Consider the following 14,823-nt stretch of genomic DNA (forward strand, 5'->3'; position numbering starts at 1 on the left):
GTCCTTCTAAAGCTAATCCTCATATTGGATTTTACAAAGATTCATTCCTTTCAGATTCATATACAAATCAGAGTTGTCTGAATTGAGTGCAGATAAGGGGAGACGAAGCAAATGAAAACAATTTTTGGCCAAATTTACATTCTCTATGAATATCAAATTTTTACATATTGAAAATTTCGAGGAAATAATACATGCTGGTCATTATGTTGAAAAGCATCATAATAGGGATTAAATCCCAAGAAGGAATATTGGCTCTACTTTTTTGTAGCTTGGATGATTCTCACATACGCGTTGGTAGAAAAATGTCTACAGGAACAAAGATTCTATTGTCTTGTGGTAAGTGGAGGTAGGAGAGCCACGCTAAGTAGGTCGTATGATATGACTCTAGACGCCTAGTTTACAAGGTATAAAGCAGCACTTGTGGTTTAGAAAGCTAATTGGAAACAAGTAAAAAGGCGTTAAATTCGGCCGGCCCGAACTTTGGATATATGTAAACCACCTTTCAACAAAATCCGGAAAATACCCCATAGCAGCTATATCGAAATATATTCCGTGTATGTACCCATAGCAGCTATATCGAAAAGATATTAAAAAGCCTAAAACAACTCACCGTCCCAAATTTCAGCAAAATCGGATAATAAATGTTGCTTTTATGGGCCTTAGACCCTAAATCGGAGGATCGGTCTATATGGCAGCTATATCCAAATCTCGACCGATCTGTGCCAAATTGATCAAAGATGTCGAAGGGCCTAACACAACTCACTGTCCCAAATTTCAGCAAAATCGGATAATAAATGTGGCTTTTATGGGCCTAAGACCCTAAATCGGAGGGTCGGTCTATATGGCAGCTATATGCAAATTTTGACCGACCTGCACCAAATTGACGAAGGATATCGAAGGCCCTAACACAACTCGCTTTTCCAAATCTCAGCAAAATCGGATAATAAATGTGGCTTTTATGGGTCGAAGACCCTAAATCGGAGGTTGGGTCTATATGTCAGCTATATGCAAATTTGGACTGACCTGCATCAAATTGACGAAGGATGTCGAAGGCCCTAACACAACTCACTGTCCCAAATTTCAGCAAAATCGTATGATAAGTATGGCCTTTACGGGCCGAACACCCTAAATCGGAGGATCGGTCTATATGGCAGCTATATCCAAATCTGAACCGATCTGGGCTAAATTGACGAAGGATGCCGAAGGACCTTACACAACTCACTATCCCAAATTTCAGCAAAATCGGATAATAAATGAGGCTTTTAATGGCCAAAGACCCTAAATCGGAGGATCGATCTATATGGCAGCTATATCCAAATCTGAACAGATCAGAGCCAAATTGACGAAGAATGTCGAAGAGCATAACACAACTCACTGTCCCAAATTTCAGCAAAATCGGATAATAAATGTGGCTTTTATGGGCCTAAGACTCCAAATCGGAGGGTCGGTTATATGGCAGCTATATGCAAATCTGGACCGATATGAGCCAAATTGAAGAAAGACATCAAAGAGCCTAAGACAACTCACTGTCTCACATTTCAGCAAAATCGGATAATAAATGTGGTTTTTATGGGCCTAAGACCCTAAATCGGAGGGTCGGTCTATATGGCAGCTATATGCAAATTCGGACCGACCTGCACCAAATTGACGAAGGATGTCGAAGAGCATAACACAACTCACTGTCCCAAATTTCAGCAAAATCGTATGATAAATGTGGCTTTTATGGGCCGAAGACCCTAAATCGGAGGATCGGTCTATATGGCAGCTATATCCAAATCTGGACCGATATGAGCCAAATTGAGGAAGAATGTCGATGAGCCTAATACAACTCACTGTCCAATATTTCAGCAAAATCGTATAATAAATGTGGCCTTTATGGGCCGAAGACCCTAAATCGGAGGATCGGTCTATATGGCAGCTATATCCAAATCTGGACCGATATGAGCCAAATTGAAGAAAGATGTCGAAAGGCCTAACACAACTCACTGTCCCAAATTTCAGATAAATTGGATAATAAATGTGGTTTTTATGGGCCGAAGCCCCTAAATCGAGAGATCGGTCTTTATGGCAGCTATATCAAAATATGGACCGATCTGAGCCAAATTAGAGAGGGATTTTGAAGGGCCTAACACAGCAAGATCGGATATTAAGTGTGGCTTTTATGCACCTAAGACCCTAAATCGAAGGATCGGTATATATGGGGGCTATATCAAGATATAGTCCGATATCGCCCATCTTCGAACTTAACTTGCTTATGGACAAAAAAAGAACCTGTGCAAAGTTTCAGCTTAATATCTCTATTTTTAAAGACTGTAGCGTGATTTCAACAGACAGACGGACGGACATGTCTAGATGGTCTTAAATTTTTACGCTGATCAAGAACATATAGACTTTATAAGAAATGGATATTTCGATGTGTTGCAAACGGAATCACCATCCTTCGGTAGTGGGTATAAAAAAATTGATAACACTGTTCAACAAAACGAAGGTTTAGGTGTTTTGTTATTGCTATTACAAATTTTTTCTAAAAACTCTTCTTTACATAAATTTTGATACAAATTTTAAATTGATCCAAATGATGGTGAACATATATTTGAGAAATAAAAAAAATATTCTATATCGCTCTTCGTCAAATTTGTGTATAAACTGTACTTTGAAATATAATTACGTCATCAGAACAAGGTAAGGGCTCCTAATATTGTATGTCAGAAATGTGTATTATGAATCAGAATCCACGGTTATTGTGTAGTGGAAGAAGCGTTGCCTTGAAGTTCTTAAAACCCATGATTTGGCGAGAACCTCTGACATAGCACCAACCTCTCCATTTCGTTATTGAATTTTTGTGCATGAGTGCGTATGATTACTTTTCGGTAAATATGTTCACCTATGCAATACGCCACCCTGGCCATTCATTATACCCCTACACCACTACTGTGGTACAAGGTATTATAACTGAAATAGTTGGTAACACCCAAAAGGTAGAGAGATAGACCCATTGATAAGTAAACCGATCGACTTAGAAGCGCTTTCTTATACGATTTAGCTATATCCGTCTGCCTGTCCGTCTGTTTATCCGCCGGTCTGTATGTCAGTCTGTCGGTCCGTCTGTCTGTCCGTTTTTCTGCCTGTCCGTCTGTCCATATTAATTTGTGTACAAACTACAGATCGCAATTTTCACCCGATCGTCTTCAAATTTGGTATGAGCATGTTTTTCGTTCCAGAGACTAAGTCTATTGAAATTGGAAACAATCGGTTCAGATTTGGATATAGCTACCATATATATGTTCTTCCGATATGCAGTAATACTGCAGTTAAATGGTCATTTGTTAACCGATTCTCTTGAAATTTGGCAGGATGGATTTTCTAATGACCCTCAATATTACTGGTGAATCCTATAGAAATTGGATCATATTTGGATATAGCTCCCATATATATGTTCGTCCGATTTGCAGTAATAATGCAATAAAATGGTCATTTCTCAACCGATTCTACTGAAATTTGTTCGGAAGGATTTTCTTACGACTCCCGATATTACAGGTGAATTTCATAGAAATCGGTTCAGATTTAGATATAGCTCTCATATATATGTTCGTCCGATTTGCAGTAATAATGCAATAAAATGATCATTTCCTAACCGATTCTATTGAAAATTGTAAGGAAGGATTCTCTTATGACTCTCGGCATTACTGATGAATTTCATGGAAATCGGTTCAGATTTAGATATAGCTCCCATATATATGTTCGTCCGATTTGCAGTAATAATGCAATAAAATGATCATTTCTTAACCGATTCTATTGAAAATTGTAAGGAAGGATTCTCTTATGACTCTCGGTATTACTGATGAATTTCATGGAAATCGGTTCAGATTTAGATATAGCTCTCATATATGTGTATCGCCCGATTTTCACTCCTAGAGCCACTGCAAGCGCATTTATTGACCAATCTTCACAAAATTTTGCAAAACGCTTTCCTCGACGACTGCCACAGTAACTGAGGAGTTTGCTCGAAATCGGTTCAGTTTTAGATATAGCTCTCATATATATATGTTCGTCCGATTTTAAGAAATATTGCAAAAAAGTGATCATTTGTTATCCGATTCTGTCGAAATTTTGCAGGATGGATTTTCTTATGACTCTCAACATTACCCAGATTTAGATATAGCTGTCATATATGTATATCGACAGATTTTCACCCCAAGAGCCACTGCAAGCGCATTATTTGACCAATCTTGCCAAAATTTTTGCTCAACGCTTTCCTCGACGACTACCACATTATCCAAAAAGTTTGCTCGGAATCGGTTCAGAATTAGATATAGCTACCAATTATCAAATTTTGAGTAATGTGCAAAAATGTTGTTATTTGGGAATCGCAGTTCTTAGAGTTTGAACATATTTGCTCGAAATGTTATAAGGATTGTTTAAAAACCCATCTGAAAATATCCGGCGTAGTCCATCAAAATTGTTTCAGAATTAGACATAGCTCCCACTTTGTACCTATAGGGTAGCTGTAGGGTATTATAAAGTCGGCACCGCCCGACTTTTGTCCTTCCTTATTGGTTTTCCACATAAAACAGTGATGGATGGGCACACTAACATTGTTGAAGAGACCAAACTGGCCTGGTACGGGATAGCTGCGAGCACCACACAGTCTGGTTCTGAGATTCCGATCTGTGTGGTGTTCTTCGCTGTCATGAGAAGCTTAGCTGTGAACTACCTGGTGAGTCCACAGGTTGCGGATAATGGAATGCTCCATACGGAGTAGCTGCAACTGCAGTCGCGGACAATCAACAGTATCGCGCGGAGTCTCAGTGAGAGGCCGAGCGCTACTGGCTCTTACATAAATTCTGAGTGCCTTTGTAGCAGGCTGGTTATCGGCGACTTTAAATAACCGTCAACACCTTTTTTTTCAATTTGGCCCATATCGGGTCAGATTTGGTTATAGCTACCATTAAGACCGATCTCTTGATTTTAGGCCTTGGCCCCATAAAATCCGCATTTATTATCCGATTTCGCTGAAATCGGACTGCCTTTAAAGCAAGCTAAATTTTTTAGACTTTTTGGGCAAAATAATTGACCAACTAGGGAAGGTCTTATCTTGTCCAACATATAGTCAACATTATTATTTTCTACGCCCATGTTTTAAACCATTTCCCTTTCTGGTTCTAATAAATTTCTTGATGTAATAAATCATCAGATCAATTCATTTATTTAGTATAGGTATTTGTTGGCCATTTATTGAAGCGCATAGCAGGTTGTGTACTCAAAGTAAATTCCCATATTCCGTAACATGACAGCCTGTCACAATGTCACATTGATATCAATTTTGACTTGCACACAATAAATTCGAGCAATGCACTCCTTTTCAATTTATTATCAAAACAAGGAAATGTTGGTCTACAAATGCCATAAAAACGGATCTCATTTAGGATTGCAGTTAAAAGCAGCTTCTGAATAAATTATGACATCATTCGGAGAGACAAATGACAGTTAACTGCAGACTTGTTGTTGATATGAAAATGACCACACAATAAAAAATAAAATTTGTTTTATTATACAAACCACCGTAGGATAGGGGTTATATTCAATTGGTCCTATCGTTTGCAAGACATCGAAATATCAATTTCCGACACTACAAAGTATGTATTTTTGGATCGTCGTAAAATTCTAAGACGATTAAACGATGTCGGTGTGTCTGTCCGTCCGTCTGTCCGTCCGTCTGTCCGTCCGTATGTAGTAATCACTCTACAGCCTTCAAAATTTGAGATATTGAACTGAATTTTGGCACAGATAAATCTTTTTGATGCACGCTGGTTAAGTTCTTAAACAGGCCAAATCGGACCCTATTTGGATATAGCTGCTATATAGACCGGTTTTTAGATAAAGGATCTAATGCCCATAAAATCTTCATTTTTCATCCAATTTCGCTGAAATTTGAAACAGTGAGAGCTTAAGGCTTCCCTACATCTAAACCAAATACGGTTCAGATCGGACTATATTTAGATATATCTGCTATATAGACCGATCTCCCGATAAAGGGTCTGAGGCCCATAAAAGCTTTATTTATTACCCGATTTCGCTGAAATTTGAAACAGTGGGCTATCTCAAGCCTCCCAACATCCGACCCAAATTTGGTACAGATCGGGCTATATTTAGACATGGGTGTCATATACACCGATCAGCCAATAAAGGGTCTGAAGCCCATAAAAGCTTTATTTATTACCCGATTTCGCTGAAATATGAAACAGTGGGTTATTTTAAGCCTCCTGATACCCGACCTAAATATGGTTCAGATCGGACTATATGTAGATATAGCTGTCATATAGACCGATCATCTGATAAAGCATCTGAAGACCATAACAGCTTTATTTATTACCCGATTTCGCTGAGATTTGAAAAAGTGGGTTATTCTAAACCTTCCGACATGTGACCTAAATATGGTTCAGATCGGACTATAATTAGATATAGCTGCCATAAAAGCTTTATTTTTTATCCGATTTCCCAGAAATTTGAAACAGTGAGTAGGTTAAGACCTCCCAACATCCGACTTAAAAGTGGTTTAGATCGGACTATATTTAGATATAGCTACCATATAGACCGATCTGCCGATAAGGGGACTGAAGCCCATAAAAGCTTTATTTATATCCCGATTTCGCTGTGTAATGTGAAACAGTGAGTTTTTCTGAGCCTCAAGATATCCGACCTTAATATGGTTCAGATCGGTTTATAATAGGATATATCTGCCAAAGAGACCAATATTTTGTTCTACAAAATTGAATAGTGACATATATTGGGTTGCCCAAAAAGTAATTGCGGATTTTTCATATAGGCGGTGTTGACAAATTTTTTCACAGCTTGTGACTCTGTAATTGCATTCTTTCTTCTGTCAGTTATCAGCTGTTACTTTTAGCTTGCTTTACAAAGAAAGTGTAAAAAAAGTATATTTGATTAAAGTTCATTGTAAGTTTTATTAAAAATGCATTTACTTTCTTTTAAAAAATCCGCAATTACTTTTTGGGCAACCCAATATATTCTTTATGGGGTCTTATTAGATGCATATTTCGAGGTGTTACAAACGGTATGACGAAATTCCATGGTGGAGGGTATAAAAGGCTTGTTTGTTACCCGAAGCCTTTGAAGCATATCAAATAACATTGAATGCTAGCCAATAGGCCCCCTAGGCCTTAGGTATTTTGCGCACCTTCTCGTTGACACCTTAGCTATTTCAATGCCAACGCCCTATGGCGGTGTGCAGAAAAGTAAAGCTTAACAGTAGTGCCCAAATTTCCTTTGACAAATATTTGATTAGATTTCCTATAATTTGCAATTAAACTGCATTACCTCATCTGGCTCATCTGGTTTAATTTAAAACTTTTGTTATTTATTTAAGTACGGTTTAGATGCAGCTGTATTCAATCGAGTGGAAATTAAATACTAACTTCAGTTGATTCCATTTCAAAATTAGCTGACACTCAATTTTTTAGACCCACATGTGTTTGTGTTTGTATATTTGCTAATTGATTTCAAAATGAATTCGACGAAACAAATTGTGTGTGTAAACTGTATGGCATACCTGCAAGCATACATGTACCCACTCACCTACACAAGTGTGTGCACAGCAATATGCCAATGTGTGCATATTTGCATTCAAACATTATAAAGCAATAAAGTTAATGCCATTATCAATAAAATTAGATATCATCAGAAATGCAATAATGTATATTTGATTCCTATGTACCAACAACGTGAAAAATGGAGCGTATAAAAATAAAAATAATGAGCTTTCATATTCTCACTAAATTTGGCATCAATGTTTTGTGTATTAGGGTGGCACCCAACATATCTTCAAAATGGCATACTCACCAATTGACGTAAACTTTTTATGCCAAGTTTAAACTTGAGTGGGAAACACAAATTTTTCAAAATGGCATACCAGGCTACTCACTAAGCAAGTTTCTTTTAATGCCAAGTTTAAACTTAGTCGGACAAGCTGACGCCTAGGCGCTAAAGAATAAAATCTATGAACATACAGTACAGTGCACTGAAAGATAAATGTAAACCAAAAGCGCTAATTTAGATATTATACGATATTGGTAGTGAATAACCCCGTAAGGTGTCAAAACAATACCGCCTGGTATGCATAAAATAGAAAATGACAAGTACCGTATGGTATTGGATTTATTACCAAACAGGTATTTCATTAAATACTAAACTCTTATTGACTTTAATGCCATTCTGAGTTTTTATACCCACCAACGAAGGGTGGGGGTATATTCATTTTGTCATTCCGTTCGCAACACATCGAAATATCCATTTCCGACCCTATAAAGTATATATATTCTTGATCAGCGTAAAAATCTAAGACGATCTAGCCATGTCCGTCCGTCTGTCTGTTGAAATCACGCTACAGTCTTTAAAAAATAGAGATATTGAGCTAAAACTTTGCACTGATTCTTTGTTTGTCCATAAGCAGGTTAAGTTCGAAAATGGGCTATATCGGACTATATCTTGATATAGCCCCCATATAGACCGATCCGCCGATTTAAGGTCTTAGGCCCTCAAAAGCCACATTTATTATCCGATTTCGCTGAAATTTGGGACAGTGATTTGTCTTAGGCCATTCGCCATTTTTCTTCAATTTGGCCCTGATCGGTTCAGATTTGGATATAGCTGCCATATAGACCGATTTCTCGATTTAAGGTTTTGGGCCCATAAAAGGCGCATTTATTGTCCGAAGTCGCCGAAATTTGAGACATTGAGTTACAATAGGCCCCTTGATACCTTTCTGCAATTTTGCCCAGATCGGTCCAGATTTGGATATAGGTATAATATAGACCGATCTCTCGATATAGAGTTTTGGACCCATAAAAGGCGCATTTATTGTTCGATGTCGCCGAAATTTGGGACATAGAGTTGTAATAGGCGCTGACACTTTTCTGCAATTTGGCTCAGATTGATTCAGATTTGGATATAGGTGTTATATAGACCGATCTCTCGATTTAGAATTCTGGCCCCAAAATTGTCCGATGTCACCGAAATTTGGGACAGTGAGACATATTCCTGCAATATCGCAAAGGTCGGTCCAGATTTGGATATAGCTGCCATATAGAGAGATATCTCGGTTACAGGTTTTTTGGCCATAAAAGGCCCATAAAGGCGCAAATTTCCAAAAAATATTATTTAAGACAAAATTTAATAAAAGACGAAATTTCTATAAATTTTTTTTAATAAAGACAAAATTTCAAATAAATTTCTCTAAAAACAAATTCCAAAAAACATTTCACTAAAAATTAAATATTCATAAAATTTTTTCTACGGACAAAATTTCAATGAAATTGCATGTGGTGTAGGTATCACTGCCTATACACAAAACAGCACTGGCGGCATCAGCCGATGGCTGATCTTAGTGCAGAGAACAAATAAGTTCGGAAAAATTGTGTTTGTTTGTTGCTATTGGCATTGCTGGATAAGGTGGATTTGAATGAGAGAGGTAAGATTTTACTTCTTTTCTATTCCGCTTGTGAATCAAGCCATCTGAAAGAGCCTTGTTCAAATTCAGATGGGTGCTTTGCAGCCTACATTAGTTGCAACCCACTCTGATGAAAATTCTGGCGGAACAGAAATCGCAATACGAAAAGCGGGTCAAATGCTTTTTAGCAACATCACACATTTTGCCTTACTTTTGAAAGTGCTTAGCTGTGCTATTCTTCAAATAGAAAACATTTTAATAGAAAGTCTATTGCCTGACTATATCCTGCAATGGAATCTAAATAAGATCTTAAGACGAAACAAGTAAAAAAAGTCGTCGAATTCGGCCGTTCCGAACTTTGGATACCCACCACCTCGGGTATACATGTCAACCATCTTCCGTCATAATCCGATGAAAAATGCATAATATATGCCCCCATGGCATCTATATCGAAACATGGTCCGATTTAGACCTAATTCAACACGGTATAAAAAGTACAAGTCATTGTTCAGTTTTGTAGAACAAACTATTGGTCTTTTTGGTAGGCATATCCAAATATAGGCCTATGTCAACCATATACGACACGGATGTCGAAAAGCCTAACATATGTCACTGTGTCCAATTTCAGCGAAGTCGGACAATATATTTGCCTTTTATGGGGCCAAGGCTTTAAATTGATAGATCGGTCTATATGGCAGCTATATCCAAATCTGGAACGATTTCGGCCAAATTGCATATTGCGAGGGGCTTAACGTAACTCATTGTCCCAAATTACAGCAAAATCGCATAATAAATGTGGCTTTTATGGACCTAAGACCCTAAATCGAAGGATCGGTCTATATGGCGGCTATATCCAAATCGGGACCGATCTGGGCCAAATTGGCGAAGGATGTCGAAGGTCCTAACACAACTCACTATCCCAAATTTCAGCAAAATCGGATAATAAATGTGGCTTTTATGGACCTAAGGCCCTAAATCGGAGGATCGGTCTATATGGCAGCTATATCCAAATCTCGACCGATCGGTTAGTAAGTGTGGCTTTTATGGGCCTAAGACCCTAAATCGACGGAGCGGTCTATATGGAGGCTATATCCAGTGCCTTTAGGATCACGAAGCTACTACCGTCCATAAGTCTAAAAGGTTCCAGATTCAATGAAAACTCCTGCTCCAGTGCCCCAGACAATTTAGACCCTTCTGCGTAGAGAGAAGGTACCAAGAAGTGGAAGTTGCCACCAACTCAGAGATCCCATTTCGAGAAAACGAGTTCCATTCCATTATAAGGAAGGACTCTCCTGGCATATAATCAGTCGTTCCGCATATAGTAAGGCGTCATGCGGCGTTATCATCACCATTCAGAACAGAACAAGTAAAAGCGTGCTAAATTCGGCCGGGCCAATCTTGGGAACCCACCACTGTGTATTCTGCTGAAATATGGGAGCTATATCTGGTTATAGACCGATTTGCACCGTTCTTGGCACAGTTGTTGAGAGTCATAACATAAAATTTCAGCCAATTCGGATAAAAAGTCAAATCGGGCGTTTGGTTTATATGGGAGCTATATCATGTTCTTGACCGATTTGGATCGTACTTGGCATAGTGGTTGGAAGTCATAACAAAACACTACATGCTCAATTTCAGTCAAATCGGACGAAAATTCCAGATTACAGGGGCTCAGAAAGTCAAATCGGTAAATGGGAGCTACACCAGGTTCTTGACCGATTTGGATCGTACTTGGCACAGTGGTTGGAAGTCATAACAGAACACTACGCGCAAAATTTCAGCCAAATTGGACAAAAAATTGAGGCGTCCAGGGGCTAAAGAAGTCAAATCGTAAGATCGGTTTATATGGGAGTTATATCAGGTTATGGACTTATTTGGATCGTACTTGGCACAGTGGTTGGAAGTCATAACAGAACACTACGCGCAAAATTTCAGCCAAATTGGACAAAAAATTGAGGCGTCCAGGGGCTAAAGAAGTCAAATCGTAAGATCGGTTTATATGGGAGTTATATCAGGTTATGGACTTATTTGGACCGTACTTGGTTCAGTTATTGGAAGTCATAACAGAATACCATGTGCAAAATTTCCGCCAAATCGGACAAAAATTGCGGCATTCAGGGGCTCAAGAATTCAAATCAGGAGATCGGTTTATATGGGAGCTATATCCAAATCTTGCGACTTCCAGGGGCGCAAGCTATATCCAAATCTGAACCGATATGGCCCATTAGCAATCTCCAACGATCTACGTCAACATAAAGAATCTGTGCAAAATTTCAAGCGGCTAGCTTTATGCCTTTGACATCTATCGTGATTTCGACAAACGGACGTGCGGACGGACGGACAAGGCTAGTTCGACTCAGAACGACGAGACGATCAAGAATATATATACTTTATGGGATCCTATATCAATATTTCGAGGTGTTACAATCGGAATGACTAGATTAGTATACCCCCATCCCATGGTGGTGGGTATAAAAATGTCATAAGTTTGAGAAGCGCCATGTACATGACTCCCTCATTCTTAGGGCAACAAGCCATCACTCAAGGCACTTCTCCTTGCCCCAAAAATTAGCACTGCTGTTGTTCCATGTAACTTCTTGATCATTCTGTGAAAGACACAGTTGTCCACATCAGAAGACCATAGGTGAGAATTGGCCAAACGACCATTGTAAACATCCAGTGCACCGTCCTAGGCCATAGCCCTCCTATCGACCCTTTCTATGACATTTATTCTCCAACTTAGTTTCTGGTATAGTATCAGGCCAGCGTATTTAGCCTCCAAAGACCGCGGTAGCTCCACCTTATCCAGGGCAGATCCCTTAAAGACACTCAGCTTGCCCCTCCGCGTGAAAAGAACTAGTTCAGTCTGTCTGGGATCTGCCATCCATGGCAGATCCCTTAAAAACACTCAGCTTGCTCCTCTGAGTGAAAAGAACTAGTTCAGTCTGTCTGGGATCTGCCATCCATGGCAGATCCATTAAAAACACTTAGCTTGCTCCTCTGAGTGAAAAGAACTACAATAGTTCAGTCTGTCTGGGATCTGCCATCCAGAGCAGATCCCTTAAAAACACTCAGCTTGTTGCTCTGAGTGAAAAGAACTAGTTCGGTCTGTCTGGGATCTGCCATCAAGGGCAGATCCCTTAAAAACACTCAGCTTGCTCCTATGAGTGAAAAGAACTAGTTCAGTCTGTCTGGGATCTGCCATCCAGGGCAGATCGCTTAAAAACACTCAGCTTACTCCACTGAATGAAAAGAACTAGTTCAGTCTGTCTGGGATTTCTGCCAAAACTGTTGGCCCTCGCCTATACAGCTTCTTCAAAGCTATTAGTAGATAGGAAATGAACTCCCACCATGATGACTGTGTCGTTCGCGAAGGCAACGATCTTCTTAGGATCTCTCTAGACCAAATTTTTTGTGAATATGGGAAGCCATAAATCTTCATACCAAATTTCTGGTAAATTTGTCTATTGTGCACCGTCTATTGGCATACCCTAGGCTTATCTACACAAAAGTGTCAGCGCGAAAATAAACCATGTTTTTCGTTTAGTTTAATAATTTATGGTTTTATTGTTGACAATTACATTAATATGCATATACAGCAATGTTATGCCTTTATAAACGGGAAATAAATAAGCGGCTCGAAGCTACAAACAAATTTAAAATTTTTAAATACAAATTGAAAATTACTGAAGTACTCAATTATTCAGTTATGGTTCAACATTAAATGTCACTACATTTGATTATTATGGCAAATTTAATTTGATTTCTTTGTTATGGTATCTTTGTCTGTCGCTATTCACATTGAATGGTATATTTTTCACTGAAAACTTAAACGATTTGCAAATATTTGCTCGTGCCTTTTGCAAAATATTTTCAAAAATAATTATGTTGATCAATCCCCCATAACTCCTGGCTAAGGGCTGTTTTTTGCCTTCCTTAAACCGGATACGCAACAAGAGTGAAAGGGAAGTCAAGATGGTACAATTAATGAAATGAACAAGATTCATTTCCAATCTCATGGCAGCCGGTTGTATCGGCAAGGGCTGCTACAACAACAAGATTCATTTTAAGGCTAGAAAGCTTTGCCAAAGAGGAAGGATTAATAAGAAACAATTCAAAACGCGCAAAGTTTGGCCGGACGGAATCTTAGATGCACACAACCATTGATTCTGCGGAAATTTTAAATAAAACAAATAAACAGGCGTTGAGTTCTGCCGGGCCGAACTTTGGTTACCCACCACCTCGGGTATATATGTATACCACCTTTCATCAAAATCCGGTGAAAATTGCATACCTTATGTCACATAGCAGCTATATCGAAATATGTTCCGATTTGGACCAAATATTAATAAGTGCAGTAGCTATATCTAAAAATATACCGATCAGAACCATATACGACACGGATGTCGAAAAGCCTAACATAAGTCACTGTGTCAAATTTCAGTGAAATCGGATTATAAATGCGCCTTTTATGGGGCCAAGACTTTAAATCGAGATATCGGTCTATATGGCAGCTATATCCAAATCTGGACCGATTTGGGCCATATTGCAGAAAAATGTCAAGGAGCTAAACTTAACTCAATGTCCCAAATTTCAGCGACATCGGATAATAAATAAAAAGAAACCAGTCTTTATGGCAGCTATATCCAAATCTGAACCGATCTGGGCCAAATTAAAGAGGGAATTGAAAGGGTCTAACATAGCTCGCTATTCTTAATTTCGGCGAAATCGGATAATGAATGTGGCTTTTATGGGTCCAAAGCCTTAAATCGAGAGATCGGTCTATATGGCAGCTATATCCAAATCTGGGACGATTTGAGCCAAATTGACGACAGATGTTAAAGAGCCTAACACAACTCACTCTCCCCAATTTCATCAAAATCGGATAATAAATGTGGCTTTTATGGGCCTAAGACCCAAAATCGGAAAATCGGTCTATATGGCAGCTATATTCAAATCTGAATCGATCTGGGCCAAATGAACGAAGGATGTTGAAAGGCCTAACACTACTCACTGTCCCAAATTTCAGCAAAATCGGATAATAAATGTGACTTTTATGAATCCCTTAGGACCCTAAATCGGCGGAACGGTCTATATGGGGGCTATATCAAGATATAGTCCGATATAGCCCATCTTGACGAAAAATGTTAAAGAGCAACACAACTCACTGTCCCAAATTTCAGCAAAATCGGATAATAAATGTGGCTTTTATGGGCCTAAGACCCTAAATCGGCGGATCGGTCTATATAAAGATATAGTCCCATATAGCCCATCTTCGATATAGCCCATCTTCGATCTAAACCTGCTAATGGACAAAAAAAGAATCGGTGTAAATTTTCATTTTTTCATTTTTGATA

At 38.7% G+C, this 14,823-nt stretch overlaps 1 protein-coding gene across 1 annotated transcript in view; it reads right to left on the reverse strand.

The window, feature by feature from the left end:
• LOC106093890 (uncharacterized) overlaps positions 1-14,823 on the reverse strand; it is a 90,794-nt gene that overhangs the window by 27,900 nt on the left and 48,071 nt on the right. The window lies entirely within an intron of this gene.

This window comes from Stomoxys calcitrans, chromosome 1, assembly GCF_963082655.1.
Source record: "Stomoxys calcitrans chromosome 1, idStoCalc2.1, whole genome shotgun sequence".
Taxonomy (NCBI): Eukaryota; Metazoa; Arthropoda; class Insecta; order Diptera; family Muscidae; genus Stomoxys; species Stomoxys calcitrans.